The sequence below is a fragment of the Panicum virgatum genome, chromosome 6K (assembly GCF_016808335.1).
Source record: "Panicum virgatum strain AP13 chromosome 6K, P.virgatum_v5, whole genome shotgun sequence".
NCBI lineage: Eukaryota > Viridiplantae > Streptophyta > Magnoliopsida > Poales > Poaceae > Panicum > Panicum virgatum.
This window is the reverse complement of record NC_053141.1, coordinates 16,952,486-16,968,259: the sequence shown is the minus strand read 5'-3', so window position 1 is coordinate 16,968,259 and position 15,774 is coordinate 16,952,486. Positions and strand designations below refer to the sequence as shown.

The 15,774-nt window shown below is 45.0% G+C and overlaps 1 non-coding gene across 1 annotated transcript; it reads right to left on the bottom strand.

The window, feature by feature from the left end:
- Positions 1–5,500: 5,500 nt before the first annotated feature.
- Positions 5,501–5,607, bottom strand: LOC120639357. The gene has a single exon (XR_005661362.1). It is a non-coding gene; the product is annotated as a small nucleolar RNA R71 (small nucleolar RNA).
- Positions 5,608–15,774: the final 10,167 nt, after the last annotated feature.

Sequence of the window (15,774 nt, the reverse complement as noted above, 5' to 3'; positions counted from 1 at the left end):
GATGGAGGGCTCTTCGGTTGATCCTCAATCTCCTTATCTAAAAAATACAAAAACGTTAGCAAAAGCTCGACGGAAAAACCAATCGATCACATCAAGACACTCACTAGTGCCAGCGACAGAAAAATCTTTGCCCGCCTCCTCGGCCGTAGGACTCTCCGCCGTACCAGCAGCAGAGTCGCCCAACCGATCGCCCCCCTTCGGTGGGCTAGGAGGCAATTGGGCAATATTCTTAAGGGAATCAAAAATCCCCTTCTCCGACTCATCAATCCCTAGAGCATCCGGATTGCTACAAAAAGGAAGTACCCGACGCTTCAACCACAAAACCAAAAAGCAAATACAAGTAGTCGACCAACAGTTACACTTTCTGAGAAGATTGCTTCAAGATGAATTTTTTCGGCTTGACAAACTTCAGGACCACGCTGTCCCGAAGCTCCCTACCCTCTGGCAAAACCACTGCCACCAGACTCGGCCGGCGCAGAAGGAGTCGAGACAGCAGGGCTCATGATTGAGCCCACTGCCTGCCTCTTGGAAGGAGAAGGAGGCATGAGAAAAGGAAAATCCATCAAAAAGCGCAACACCTCAGAAAAGTACCAATCCGTACTTACCTGTCACTACTTCCAGCAGAAGCGGCGCTCCGCTTCCGAGTCTTCACAGACTCGACGGGCGGCTCATCCGCCGCCCGGTCCTGGATATCCGACGCCGTCCGACTGGCCGAAAGACCTGCAAACAAGATACAACTGCGATCAAACAAGGATCCAACGGCAATTTTGAACCGAAATACAAGGCAAAAGAAGTCAGATGCACACTTGAGTTAGTATACGTCAAAGGCACATCTTCAGGCAGCGGAGGCCTACTCTGATAGTTTTTGGGATTAATCTACACGAAAGATACCGAATCAACTCGACTACTCGACAAAAAGTACTCGAACTACATTTCAGTAAACTACTCGAAACAGTACCTCCCATGGACGCCTGCCAGCACTGAAAGTCCGGCAATATTGGCCGTTCCAGCCACGTTCTTCAGCAATCCCAACACCCGATCCTTCAAATCATCCTCAGTAATCCTTGATCGGCTATAACGGGAAGGATCCGCCCCTCCCGTATACTGAAAGCCCAAATAGACCAGCCGCTGCAGCGGCTAGATCCTCCGCATTGACCAATGCGCAATCACAGAAGCACCGCAAATTCGGTGATCCGCCTTCACCTTCTCGATTTCTCCAAGGAGAAAATTGACCTGATCTACATTGCCACCCCTGGAATTCCAACTTGGTCTCTTCATAGGGGGACCAGGAGTACGAACAGGAAGAGTAGAGGAAAGATTCCTAACGTAAAACCACATCCCCTTCCAGTCGATGACTTTGTCACTCAAGTCATAGGAGATGTACTCGGGTTTCTTCCCCTGACGGAACTATAACTCGGCACCCCCAACTACATCTATATTCGATTCGTTAGGGTGGGGTTTCAGATGAAAGAAATACTAAAAAAGATCAAAGTGGGGCTCAATCCCCAGAAAAGCTTCATACAGATGAACAAAGATCGAGATATGAAGAATCGAGTTAGGGGTCAAGTGATGCACCTGAACCCCCCCCCCCAATGATGAAGGAGGCCTCGGAAGAAATCAGAAATGGGAAAACCAAGGCCCCGAAGAACATGAGGAAGAAAAACGACAGATTCGTTTCCCCCCTCATGAGGAAAGGACTCCCCATCCGAACGCCTCCAATGGATCACATTCTGGGGCTGAAGAAGATGACTCTCTACTAGATTCAACAGATGGGAGTCGATACACTTACTCGACTTCCACCCACGGACCTCCACCTCGGCACCGGCAGTGCCGCCCGCCTTCCCCTTCGTAGCAGATTTCTTCGGTGCCATTGGAACAGAGAAAAACAGATTCTCTCTTGCTTCACGCTCGGGGGCTAGCGGTGGCTAGTTTCTCGTAGCACTTGGAGGCGAGAGCAGATGAGTTTTTTGGCGGTGGCGGAGAAGGCTAAGGAAACGTGCTAAACCTAGATCTACTCAAACAGTTAAATAAGCACAACGAGTGGTAGTACGGTAAATAACAAGAAGTTCAAAGGTCATGAACCAAATTATCAGAGATATTTCTACCAGCAACCTCGGGATTCACTCCAAAGGAAATCCAATTATAAGGATTACATCCCAATACAAAAAATACACAGATCTCAACGGCTTAACCACTCGAAACCACTCGATCTCAACTACAAGAAAAATAGCCCAAGGGCTGATACAAAGATACAAAGCTTGTTACTCCCAAAAGGGAGTAATCCAGGTACATTCAGGGAGGAAAAGGCTTGTTGTAAGAAGATATGCGTGGCCAGGAACATCGCAAATCCTCTTCTTGCATCTGCTCTTCTCCCTGATATGTTTTGCAATAAAAACAATGCCATCTCTCCAGAAGCCATCGTGGGGGAGACAACCACAGTTCCCACCCAAAAAAGCTTCGGACACGGCTTCCACCAGCTCCCCACCTAGACAACTACGATGGCTGCGATGTGAGGAGCAAAGGTGGTGGCCTGAGAGATAACAAGTGTTTGTGCTGCTCGCAAACACTCTTGTAGCACCAACGAGGACAAATCGAGTACTCTCATCAGGAGGTCGAGTACTCTCCATTGAAGAACTCCACTCGGAACCCATAGCTACACCTGCAAGAATGAAGATCCAAACTCAGCAGACCTTGCTTAAATAGAGGAAATAGCAGAGCCACGGCCCAGCCCACATCAACGAAGAAGCAGGGAGGCTTACGGGCAAAACAGAAAAGATTCTACAACAGCATTCGCCACGTGAACCCACGGGCAAACAGTACTCCACTCTGCCACCTTTTCAGAAGATTCGCTGCAGCACTGATGAGCTCAGAAAGATTGCAGAGGACACGATATTATCTCCTGGACCCTTAACCCCAAATCACGGATTTGAACTAAAGGCTCGGGGGCTGCGGGATACATATCATAAATGGCAACTTTTTCGAAAAATTCCAAACCTCAGACAGAAGATCAAAGGACCCAGAAGACCGAGTTGATACTCAGCCCGATTCATCAAATCAATCTAAGGCTCGGGGGCTACAACATATGGAGAGCAAGTACATTGCACACCATATATACAGATTCGGGGCTTGAGCACCTCATAGCCTCGATGCAGCTATTGACGACCATTATTTCCCATTTTGACTGTCAACTTCTCAAGAATAAATTGAGCCTTGCACCATGTTCCATACATATTTTACCTATTCCTAACAAGTTCCACAAGTTTTGGTGGTTTGAGAGGTTTTCCAGGATTATGCTCAGAATATGCAAGAAACAACACTAAATGGAGCAGCTACAAGGATGGTGAAACATGGATATAAGATGACACCATTATAAACATTGTCAAATGCCAAATTTGACATTGCCATGTTGAAGAGCTTGTCGAGATGATCGACTTGGACACTTGGATCACCCAATTCGGAGTTCGGACGCAAAAGTTATGAAAGTTACAAGTTCCGGACTCGTGTTCTCCAGAGGTTGCAGGCCGGCCGGCCCTGCACCTTTGCCAAACACATTTTGCCTTGCCACAAGACCACTAGGAACCCTCCAATGGACCCCTATGAACTGGATATACAAGCAAATACAAAAGTTATGACCGATTTCCTAGCACATGGATTAAAGGACCAATTTTCAGCACTTGCCGAGATCATTTGGACCGGAGCACCACCATGGACTTCATGCACCCTTTAATCAAGATGTCGGTGAAACGGAGGCCGGCCGGCCCACAATTTTCAGCGTTGAAGTGAAACAACCAACACCGACATCTAGAGAAGATCAGGAGCGTCCACGAGAAGGTCGGCGCTGAACGGAGGAAATCACAGGCTGGCTGGCCTAAGGGAGGCCGGCCGGCCCCACTTTGCAGCGTCTCGAGCTCATCTTCGCGTGGAAGATATGTAAACCGTCCCTCTTGCTTACAACCGACGCCTTGGCCAAATACCGACCTCTAGCAAGTATAAATAGGCCTCCACCCCTCACTTGTGAGACACACACCAAGGAGTTCTCTCTTCTCCCTTTTACTTTCTAGAGTAGGTTAGGTAGTTGGGAGTTAGAGTCGAGTCGAGCTTATCTCGGGATTCCGGAGTCGTCATCGGAAGTCGGGTATAAGCTCTTGTATCTTTTCTTTTGACATTTATCAATATAGTTATCTTCTTTATCTTTTCGAGTCAGCTTTACTTTCAGCATTATTTATCTTCTCAAGTTATCATACTTATGTGCGGAAGTAATTCTTTTATCTTAGGCTTTGTATCTCTCTTGTTTATCGGGATCTTACCTTACGGGTTTTCTCGCCCGGACTAGGGAACTCAAGTTAGGTCTCTAGGTTGAGGGGGTTTCTCTTGTTCGCGACAAGAGAAATCCTAACACCGAGTACGGATGTGGTGTCCGAGCTTAGTGTTAGCTAAAAAGTGTGTTCCACCCCACGGTACTGTTGTGGTAGGCGGCAGGTGGCTAGAGTGGAGTACTGTTCCCGATAACTAGTTAGAAGCAAGGTTTAGTCTAGAGTGGCTAGCTCGATAGTTGAGAAGTGTTTCAGGAGTCTTTCTCGCTCATTGTCCTCCCAGCTACTTACCTCTCTAAGGATTAGAGTCTCCTGTGTCAGACGGTCATTGTGGTTATTATCTTATCTATCTATCTGGCTTACCCCCACTAAGTTAGTCGATCGATATATCTAGTAAAGTTTGTCATTCGATTCTTCGATACTCTTCGCCATAGTGCTTCCCTGAGGAAAATTACGATACCCTAGAATACTCCAAGGTGAAGTGCTACAACGATGATTCTGTGCACTTGCGGAATCTATATTCTATTGAGCATAAGAAACACCAACAAGCATTTCTGGCGCCGTTGCCGGGGAAGCAATTGGCTAAAGATATCGTCGAATAGTTTGACAAAAATTTACTAGTTTATCCCCGCTAATTTTAGCAAGATTACCATTGCTCTTGGTATCTTTGTGATTTCTGCAGAGCAGTGCAGGACCAGATTCGATCTACCAATCACTTCAACTCAAATCCAGAAGAATTGGGTGAATTATTTGATGCATAGTCATCCTACCAGAAGGAATTTTCTTAGAAGCAAGGTTTGACAACACCAGCTTCAATACCCATGGCTCAGATGACACTTCGTCAATTCTTAGCCCCGTCCAATAGCCATATCCCTACTGGACTAATCAATGACCAAGGCATTGATAGCCTTGAGATAAAGACTGGTCTTGTCAACATGATTCAAGCAAGTCCCTTCTACGGAAAGGCATCAGAGGATGCCAACGCTCATCATAAAAATTTTCTGGAAGTGAGCAACATAATCAACCCAAGAGGCACTACGATGGATAATGTTCGTCTTCGACTGTTCCCATTCTCTTTGCTTGGGAAAGGAAAGACGTGGTTTTACACCTTCAAGTAAGAATTCGACAATTGGGATGCGTGCGCCAATGCTTTTCTGGACAAGTACTTTCCGGTGGGCAAATCCAACGCCCTTCGGAACAGGATTTCCAGCTTTCAACAACTCCGAGATGAGACAGTCTCGGTAGCCTGGGAACATCTTCAGGAATACATTGCAGTATGCCCACACCACGGCATGGAGGAATGGCTTATCATTCTGAACTTCTTCCATGGCCTGAACCAGTGATCGCAAGATCACATGGACGCAGCAGCGGAAGGGGCATTCCTCTCCCTCGATGTTGTAGGAGCTAGGCTGCTCATCGACAAGGTTGTTTCTAACCAGAGTTGGAAGGCAGATAGGCAGCCGGCCCATGCAAAAGGAATACATGAAATCGACAGTGTCAAGCTGGCGGCCAAGATGGATCTTCTCATGAAAAATCTGGAATCTCCACACCAGGAGGTTAATCAGACTGAGTCTCGGATGACATGTGAGAAATGTGGCAATACTGGACACTCGGGCAAATCTTGCCCGTTCACTCAAGAGGACGAGAACTCCATTGGGAACAACACTCCCGATGACACAGATTGCCGTCCTTAGCAAGGTTGGAATTCTAAGCCCGACCTCCCCGTCGGCCAACAGCAAGGTAACAATTTTAATAACAGTTTTCAGCCCTCGCTTAAAGACTTCATGTACGGCCAAAAACAAATCAATGACAACATTAGTGAGAAGTTTCTCGCTAATGATAAAACTCTTGAATCTTTGGCTATGCAACTAGATGGGTTTAACTCTATTTTTAAAAATTAGTTGAGTTCAATGAATTGATAGAAACTAAAGTAACTCAACTAGCCTCATCCTGTCATATCCATAACACGGGGGAGCTTCCCGAGCAACTGGGAGTGAACCCAAAAGAAAGTGCAAGTGCGGTAACTGTGCGGGCAAGACAATCCACACAGCAACCACATCTTCCGCAGGATGTAGGTACACGGCGGGAGACCATAACCGCTAGGAATACCGATGCTGAAGACAGAGTGTTGGAGGAGGCCGAAGAATCCAACAACATTGCTACCCAGGAAGACCCCGTGGAACCCCCTAGAACTTCACGGGACTGTCACGATACAACCGCCTTACCGTTTCTAGAGCGGAAAAGGAGGCCGGGGGCCGACGAGCAATTCGGCAAGTTCGTCGAGGTAATTAAGAAGCTTTATGGCAACATACCACTTCTTGATACTATGCAGGTTCCCACGTACACCAAGTATCTCAAGGATATCCTTGGCAACAAGAGGGTCTTGCCGACCACCGAAGTCGTGCAGCTTACAAGTGAGTGTAGCATAGCTATACTCAACCCTCTCCTGGAGAAGAAGAAGAAACCAGGATGCCCCACCATCACATGTTCCATCGAAGCTCAACACTTTAAGCACGCTCTTTGCGATCTGCGAGCAAGGATCAGCGTCATGCCAAAGGTAATTTATGATAAACTTAACCATCATGCGCTTGCTCCTACTGCCATTGTGTTTGCAGCTACTAGACCAATCGGTTCGTCATCTCACGGGGATCGCCAACGATATTCCGGTGAAAATACAGAATTTCTTTGTCCCCGTTGATTTTGTCATTTTCGATATGGAAGAAGACACCAAGATCCCTCTCATATTGGGGAGGCCATTCTTGAGTATGACAACTGCACACATTGATGCTGGAGTTGGAGTAATCCAACTCAACATCAATGAGCAGAAGGAGAGATTCGGCTTTAGACCGAAAGATGAGTAATGCTCATAGATCAAATGTTTTAACCGGAAGGAATCCGTGAAAGAGCTGGAGAAGCCATATACCCCATCCAACTCAACCCTCATCGAAATCGCGGAGAATCTTCGAACTCGAGAGGAGATCAAGGTGTATAACCAACGGAACGCGAAGCGGAACATCCAACATAAGAAATTTCTGGAATTTGGGAAGAAAGAGATCGAAGAAACTCTGCCTATGGCGGAAGAAAGCATCGCCACCAACATCTCCATTAGGTGACAACGACCGAACCCAAGGTATGGATAGTCCCGCTCAGGACGAGAAACTCGAGCCCTTGCCATGAGGTACGTGGTAGTTATCCATTCTTACATTTGCATATAGGATAGTTTATCTTCCTGCATAGTTTTCCCATTCCACATCACGGCATGTTTAAGTTCTTGCAAATGCATCCTTTCAATTCTACATTGCATACAAAAAAAAATCGGCCAAGATGGCAGACCTACTGAGCTTCATTCAAGCTTGGGGGATGCCATTGTATCCAGGTAAGTCATCCAACCTATCTTTTCATCTTGTGTCCTAGAAAAAATAATTAGTTTGAGTCTTTCAAAAATTCAAAAAAAAGAGAGAATAAAATAAAATAAACACAAAAACAAAAACAAAATAATTAAATAAATAAACACACAAAAAAATGTTTCATGCTTTGAATAAAACTCCCGACATATATGTGTGGAAATCCTGTAAGCTCTTATCATGGAGATGATGAATAGTTGCTCTGTCCATGCTTTGCAAGTACCTCGTTTACAACTTTTTACTCTCCTAGTACTTGATTTGTTGGCTCATGAAAAAATCACTAAAATTCTGGTTTAAGTGGGAGCATGAGCATGATTTCCAAGTCTAAGTTGTTGTGAGATTTTAGATAACCCGAATTGGAATAAAACTGCATACTCTAGTAGGGAACCTCTCGGAATTTCTTAAAAAAACATGGTAAAGATTTCCTCTTTGGTTTACATTTCCTATCTAGAGCCATAATGTTTTATCATATGAACCGATATAAGCTATCTTGAGTTATTTTGAGCTTTGCCGAATGGTGAGTCCGTTCGAGGAAGGTACTTGTCATCTACCGATCTTTCTCCTTTGCGTACCCATTGTTTGCTAGCCTCAAATGTCTGGCATGTCAATTGCCTACTCCGGGTATTGATATCCACCTTCGCCAGATGATTCCCCTCACAACAAAACTCAAAATCTCCACAATGAGCCTATCCATCTCAAATGGTCTACCCAAGAAATGCTCCCTTCCAATAACTCTATCCTCGTAGAGTATGAGTTATCTTCTTTTTAAAAAAAAACTGAAGCAAAAAAAAGAAAAAGAAAAAGAAAGAGAGACAAGACCCATACATACACTCAAGAGAGTTCAAATAAGGAGCTCAAATAAAAAGACCAGAGATGTTCTAAGCGTGAGTCCATTTCCTCCCTCTCCCCTGAACATTTTTACCTTCCATAAGATCGGGATTTGATCGAGTACGTACCTCTTGCGAACCACTCTTCTGCTCGGCAACACAAGTAACCAACGTACGCTGCACTCTTCCTACCCGAAACTCCACATTTCAGCCTTGGATTAGGAAGAAGTTGGTCAACATTTCCGACCATGGTGAGGACCATACACCTTGAGCGACTTGAGAGTACCAATGGGGAATCTTAAACCAATTTTCAAAAAACTTGAAAAATATTCCGAGATAGGAACCTGAACAGGAAGCAGGAAATATTCCGGTAAAGGTTGTTCAGTCTCTCAACCGCCCAAGACAAGGGATGAAATGCTAATAAGCACCATCTACCAGAAACCAAGGTATGAGCCAACTCATTCACAGTACATATGGGTTAGAGTAATATGTTGTGCACAAGGTATTTATGGGGTATGAGCATTGATGCAACTCCTGATCCACCGAGCCTCAGCTTTAGCTTTGCTCGAGGACGACCAAAAGTTTAAGCTTGGGGGTGTTGACGGCCATTATTTCCCATTTTGACCGTCAACTTCTCGGGAATAAATTAAGCCTTGCACCATGTTCTATACATATTTTATCTATTCCTAACATTTCCACAAGTTTGGGTGGTTTGAGAGGTTTTCCAGGATTATGCTCAGAATATGCAAGAAACAACACTAAATGGAGCATCTACAAGGATGGTAAAATATAGACATAAGATGACACCATTATAAACAATGTCAAATCTCAAATTTGGCATTGCCATGTTGAAGAGCTCGTCGAGATGATCAACTTGGACACTTGGATCACCCAATTCGGAGTTCGGACACAAAAGTTATGAAAATTACAAGTTCTGAACTCGTGTTCTGCAGAGGTGGTAGGCCAGCCGGCCTCACCTAGGCCGGCCGGCCCGGCACCTTTGCCAAACACATTTTGTCTTGCCACAAGACCACTAGGGACCCTCCAATGGACCCCTATGAACTGTATATACAAGCAAATACAAAAGTTATGACCGAAAGGCCTAGCACATTGATTAAAGGACCAATTTTCAGCACTTGCCGAGATCTTTTGGACCGGAGCACCACCATGGACTTCATGCACCCTTTGATCAAGATGTCGGTGAAACGGAGGGCCGAGAAGTGCCAACTCTAGGCCGGCCTGCCTAGGGGAGGCCGGCTGACATACAATTTTCAGCGTTGAAGCGAAGCAACCTACACCGAGATCTAGAGAAGATCAGGAGCGTCCACGAGAAGGTCGGTGCCGAACGGATGAAATCAAAGGCTGGCCGGCCTAAGGGAGGCCAGCTGGCCCCACTTTGCATCGTCTCAAGCTCATCTTCTCATGGAAGCTACGTCAACCAACCCTCTTGCGTACACCCGACGCCTCGGCCAAATACCGACCTCTAGCTAGTATAAATAGGCCTCCACCCCTCACTTGTGAGACACACACCAAGGAGTTCTCTCTTCTCTCTTTTACTTTCTAGAGTAGGTTAGGTAGTTAGGAGTTAGAGTCGAGTCGAGCTTGTCTCGGGATTCCGGAGTCATCATCGGAAGTTAGGTATAAGCTCTTGTATCTTTTCTTTCGACATTTATCAATATAGTTATCTTCTTTATCTTTTTGAGTCAGCTTTACTTTCCGCATTATTTATCTTCTCAAGTTATCATACTTATGTGCGGAAGTAATTCTTTTAGCTTAGGCTTTGTATCTCTCTTGTTTATCGGGATCTTACCTTACAGGTTTTCTCGCCCGGACTAGGGAACTCAAGTTAGGTCCCTAGGTTGAGGGGGATTTCTCTTGTTCGCGACAAGAGAAATCCTAACACCGAGTCTGGACGTGGTGTCCGAGCTTAGTGTTAGCTAAAAAGTGTGTTCCACCCAACAGTACTGTTGTGGTAGGCGGCAGGTGGTGACAGCCCTGTCCGTCCCTTGTAGTCCACCACGATCGGGTGCTTTCATAGCAGTAGTGCCGACTGCCATTGGACTCCCTTCTCACCCCAGTCTGAGTCCTTCCCTGAGGCCGCCGAAGTAAGCTCTAGGTTCCCGATAACTAGTTAGAAGCAAGGTTTAGTCTAGAGAGGCTAGCTCGATAGTTGAGAAGTGTTTTAGGAGTCTTTCTCGCTCGTTGTCCTCCCAGCTACTTACCACTCTAAGGATTAGAGTCTCCTGTGTCGGACGGTCATCGTGGCCATTATCTTATCTATCTATCAGGCTTACCCCTACTAAGTTAGTTGGTTGATATCTCTAGTAAAGTTTGTCATTCGATTCTTCGGTACTCTTCGCCATAGTGCTTCCCTGAGGAAAATTACGATATCCTGGAATACTCCAAGGTGAAGTGCTACAGCGGTGATTCTGTGCGCTTGTGGAATCTATATTCTATTGGGCATAAGAAACACCAACAGCAGCCGAAGAAGCACTCGGAAGACTACTCGAAACAATCGATGGACTCCGAAGATGGAAAACTTGCTCCATAAGCACTCGAAGCGCTCGATTACGCAAACGAAAGTCCAGGAGCTCTCGAAGTACCCGACGGATGTCTTCAGAAGCGCTCGACGCCTGCAGGACTCGACTACAAAGAGCTCCGAGGCTTGTCAGACCCAGGGTAGCAGGACTGCCTACGGGCACAAAATATTCTAGAGTAGGGAATAGCACATGGATATGCCCTACCTTTTTTGTATCTACCTGAATAGGAGTAGAACTAGTCAACGTACTCGGGAACTAGCCAAACTCCTCGGACTAGGATCCTAACAGAACTCGACTAGGATTTCCATGTAATCCTGCTCCCCCAGATCATATAAGGGCGAGCAGGGACCCCTCCAAAACATCAAACAATACCAGAGGGAATACAAACCACCACACATGACGTAGGGTATTACGCTCCGGCGACCTGAACCTGTCTAAATCCTTGTGTTCCTTGAACCATTGCGTTTTGATCTCGGCGAGTCCCTACTCATAACCTCTCTCCTCGGGATACCCATCGGAGAACCCGACGGTAAAACACCGACAAACACTCCCTCCTATAAATACAAAGGGGGTGAAGGAATGAGACACACACCATGCACAGCACAACTGACCTCTCTTCCTTTGGAGCTTGGAGGTCCTCATCCTAGATGCTTTAGGCAGCCTACGAGGTGTAGAAGATTAGGAGGAGAGTGAGGAGGAGTCGGGGGAAGTGCCAGGTTTGTCGGTACTCTTTTCTGCTTGTACCTCGACGGATGCTTATTCGGTTGTAAGTGTTCGAGACTTTCTTATTTAGAATTAGAGTTTAGTTGCAAGTTATTCCTTCTGCCTTTTATTAATTGAGTGTATGCTTAGAGTAGCATTTGATCTTAGCTTAAGACTCCGGATAGAGAAGGATAATCTTGGCCAGGGTTAGGATTAGTATGGAATAGCGTAGACTTGGTGTCTAGGCTAGACTTTACAATTTAGTTGTCTGATAGTCGTCTCACAGTTTGTTGAGGTAGTCGGCAGATGGTGACAATCCTGTCCGAGCCCTAGTAACCCTCCACGTCCAGATATTGGATAGAGCATTACTACTGGAGCTATTGGCTTGTCTAAGCCAGTCGAAACTGGTAGCTCGAAGTATAACAGCGAAGTATCTCTTCCTCTAAATATAGATTCTAAATCTTAGGAAGTCCTCTCTGTCCTATCCCGCCTACACTAGTGTGTGTGTCCTTGGATGAGTCTGAACCCGCTGGTAGTGTATTCACATTCCTTAGTGGATACGATACCTTGGAATACTCTTGGGTGAAGGCTACAGCGGTATCCGTGCGCTTGCAGATTTTATTCGTGATGTTACAAAGTACCGACATGCACCAGCCCATATTTGAATCAGAACTGCATGTGTACTGGGTCTAAAAGGGACCAAAGCAGCAAGTCCATCATTGTCAGAAACTGGAGCTACAAAGGAGCTCTGATCAGTTGCAAAGAGGCCAAAGCTGAGCAAAGGTAAACTGAATCTTTCCAAAACAATTGGCAAGCGGAGTGGCTTGGGGATGGAATCAACATTTAGTCTCTGAAAAGCCAAGAACTAATACGGTAGGAAAGATGTATGCATTTGAGTGATAGCTAGGCCTAAGGAGACTTCTGAGGATATTGAAGAGGAAGAGGAGTCCATGTAATTGCCAGCCAAAACATCCTCCACATTAAGAGTAATATCAGCACCAAAAGCTCTTAAGTATTCAGCACTAGAGCCTGACTGATCAAAAGGTATGCACTCTTGCTGTTGTATCCTCTTGGATCAAGTGATTCTGATCCTCCACATCCTGTTGATTAACCTCAGGCCAATCATCCCATTCATCTTCTGCGAGATCTTCATCAAGAGGTTCTTGTAAATCCTACGTAACATCTGCCGTCTGGACATCATTAAGACCATGATCAATCTGTACCTGCTGAGCTGCTCCATGTTAATCATGCTGCCAACCTTGAGGGACATTTGGATTTCCCCCCTAAACAACACCATTCACTGGATGGGGATTACCATCAAAAGGAACTGGAACCTCATCTAGGGGGAAACCATCCGGAAAGTGACCATTGAGGATGAAGATAGGTGAAAGTGCATCTAGGCCCCTAATGGGTTTTGGTGAAACTAATGACAACATGGTTAAAGAACTAATGCTTTATTTGAGATATCATGAGTAGGAATTTATTTGTTTATCATTGTGTGTATTGTCTCATGTATCAAGGAATCAAATAAAAGAGAGCTTATTAAACAAAGTCAAGCATGTTGTGATGAGAAATGTGAAACAAGTATTCATGCAATGACAATATAAGGTTTCTATTCATGGCTTGACATATTTGAAGATTATTTGAGATATAAATTGTTGAAAGTGTTGATTGCAAGGCTTCATGGAATTAAACAAAAAGAGAAGACATACACTTATGTGCTACATATTGGTCTTATACATGGAAGCTTGCAATGCATGGAATATGAGTATCATTCATGACTACAAAGCAAAGACAAGTACATTATGAAGAAAGATAGAAACAAGTGCATATGTGTTATCCGGTGATTTCTAAATATGACTTGTCAAAGTGAGATATGCTTTGTCTTTAGGATCAAAAGTTCATGATTAACAAAGCAAGACAAAGAAATGTAGACACAAGAGTGAAATATGGAATTCCTTGTTAATGTGCAAAGTTTAGCTCAACATGGCAAGGATAAGTGATGAAGAAACCAACTCAGATGACTAGTGCGAGGGACTAAGCAAGCTTTGGTGAAGCGACGGCTTACCAAGTGTGCATGTGCTAAGGTGAAGTGCTAGTATTCGTGGGGTGTTCGAAGTATCATATCCAAGCCTTGTTGGGAGAAGCAATGCAATGCATCAAATATTTTTATTGGATGACTTGAGTATTCAAGGATAGCTTTGCAAAATGATTTGGAGCTCTAAGTCACTAGCTCAAGTATGGATTTGCTCAAAAAAATGTTGTGCAATGTTGGAATCCCAAAGTTGAAGAAAATCGAAGTATGGCAAAGCTGAAGTAATTCAAAACTCAAGTGGTTGAATTGTGTTTGATATTTAATCTTGAGTATAGGTATGTCGTATTATCAAGAGGGATGCAACATTGATTGATTGACATGGTCAAAAGTGCTCATAGGTCACCCTAAGTGAGAATTCTGAGAGAAAACCCCTTAGAACTGACTTTGTGCTACTTGGATGATCAAGTGTTGACTTGGTGGACCGAGTGGAGCACCTAAACTTGGGGTTGGGTTTCTCTGGCCCAGACCGGTCCGACTGGTCTGGGGCTAATGGCTAGTAGTTTGAACAGACCGGTCTGACCGGTCTGGGGAACCGGTCTGCACTGACTAAGCAACAGCTAGTTTTTAGATGTGGGGTATTCATACCTCCTCAGCCCCCTCTTGCGTGGGTTGCTGGTTCCCTGACCTTTCTTGAGATCCTAGGAGCATTTTCTTGACCAGCAAGATCTCCCCAACACTCTTTGTGAGTTGAGCCATTAGATTGCATATCTTTCGATTGGGTTGAGAGATTGAGCATGTGTGAAATTGTTGAGCATTGTGAGAATTGCAATTTTTGAGCAGCAAGTGAGCAACCATAGCTTGAGCACTCGAGATTTGTCGAAGCATTCAAAGTTCGCATTTGTTACTCTTGGAAGGTTGCCTCCTAGATGGCTAGGTGTCGCCGGCTAGCTCGCAATGTTGTGGTGAGCAGTGGCGAGTCTGTGCGGGCGTGATCTTGCCCCCTTGGTGGAAAGGATCAAGTTAGTGGAATCAGAGAAGTGGTTGAAAGAGACCCAACTCAAGGGATCGAGTTGAAAGACACTCACACCCAACGAGTTCCTCAATGGAGACATAGGATTCACGGTGGTGAATCTGAACTTCGAGAAACAAATCCTTGTGTCTCCATTGTGGTTTGCCTCACTACTTTGAGTTCTAGCATTTGTTTTATAATTCCACATCGATCTACTTTGGTGTGTTGTTTCTGTGTGTGAAGGGACTTGCAATACATTTATATTCACCTGCAGTAACACTACACCAAGTGGCATTAGTGCTAGAGCTCGAGGAGGGGAGAAACTCTGATATTTGTGTAGATTCTGCAAGTGACCGGTCACCCAAACCGGTCTGACCGGTTTGTCTACTGGTTCAGCATCTAAGATTAGACTAGTCTGACTGGTCTATCTAACCGGTCTGACCGGTCAGTGGCTGACAGTTTGTTTTAAGTGTTGTTAGTTGCAGAATTTATTGAAACGCCTATTCACCCCCCCCCCCTCTAGGCGACATCCGAGGTCCTTTCAATAGGAATGGACCAAGATCTTCCAGTTCCTCCCAAAAGCGATCCCTGTGAAACAACCAAACTTTTGGGAACACGCTCGGGCGAGAGAAGCAAACATTTGGCCAGAACACACGATTTGTTCGGTCCCTCTAGCCATTTAAGATATGTCCAAAGGGTGACACAACTTAGCTCGACTCAATTATGCTATCATTACTGTCATACCTAACGAACCTAAGGCCATTTCCCTAAAATTTTTAGGCCCATAAGCCTTATAAATTGTAGTTTCAAAACCTTTTCAAAAATTTTGAGCAATAGACTCATCAAAGTCTGTGATAAACTTATTTCTTCAAACCAAACAGCCTTCATAAAAGGCAGGTTTATCTTAGAAAGTGTGGTAGCTGCTCATGAGATTATTCATGAAG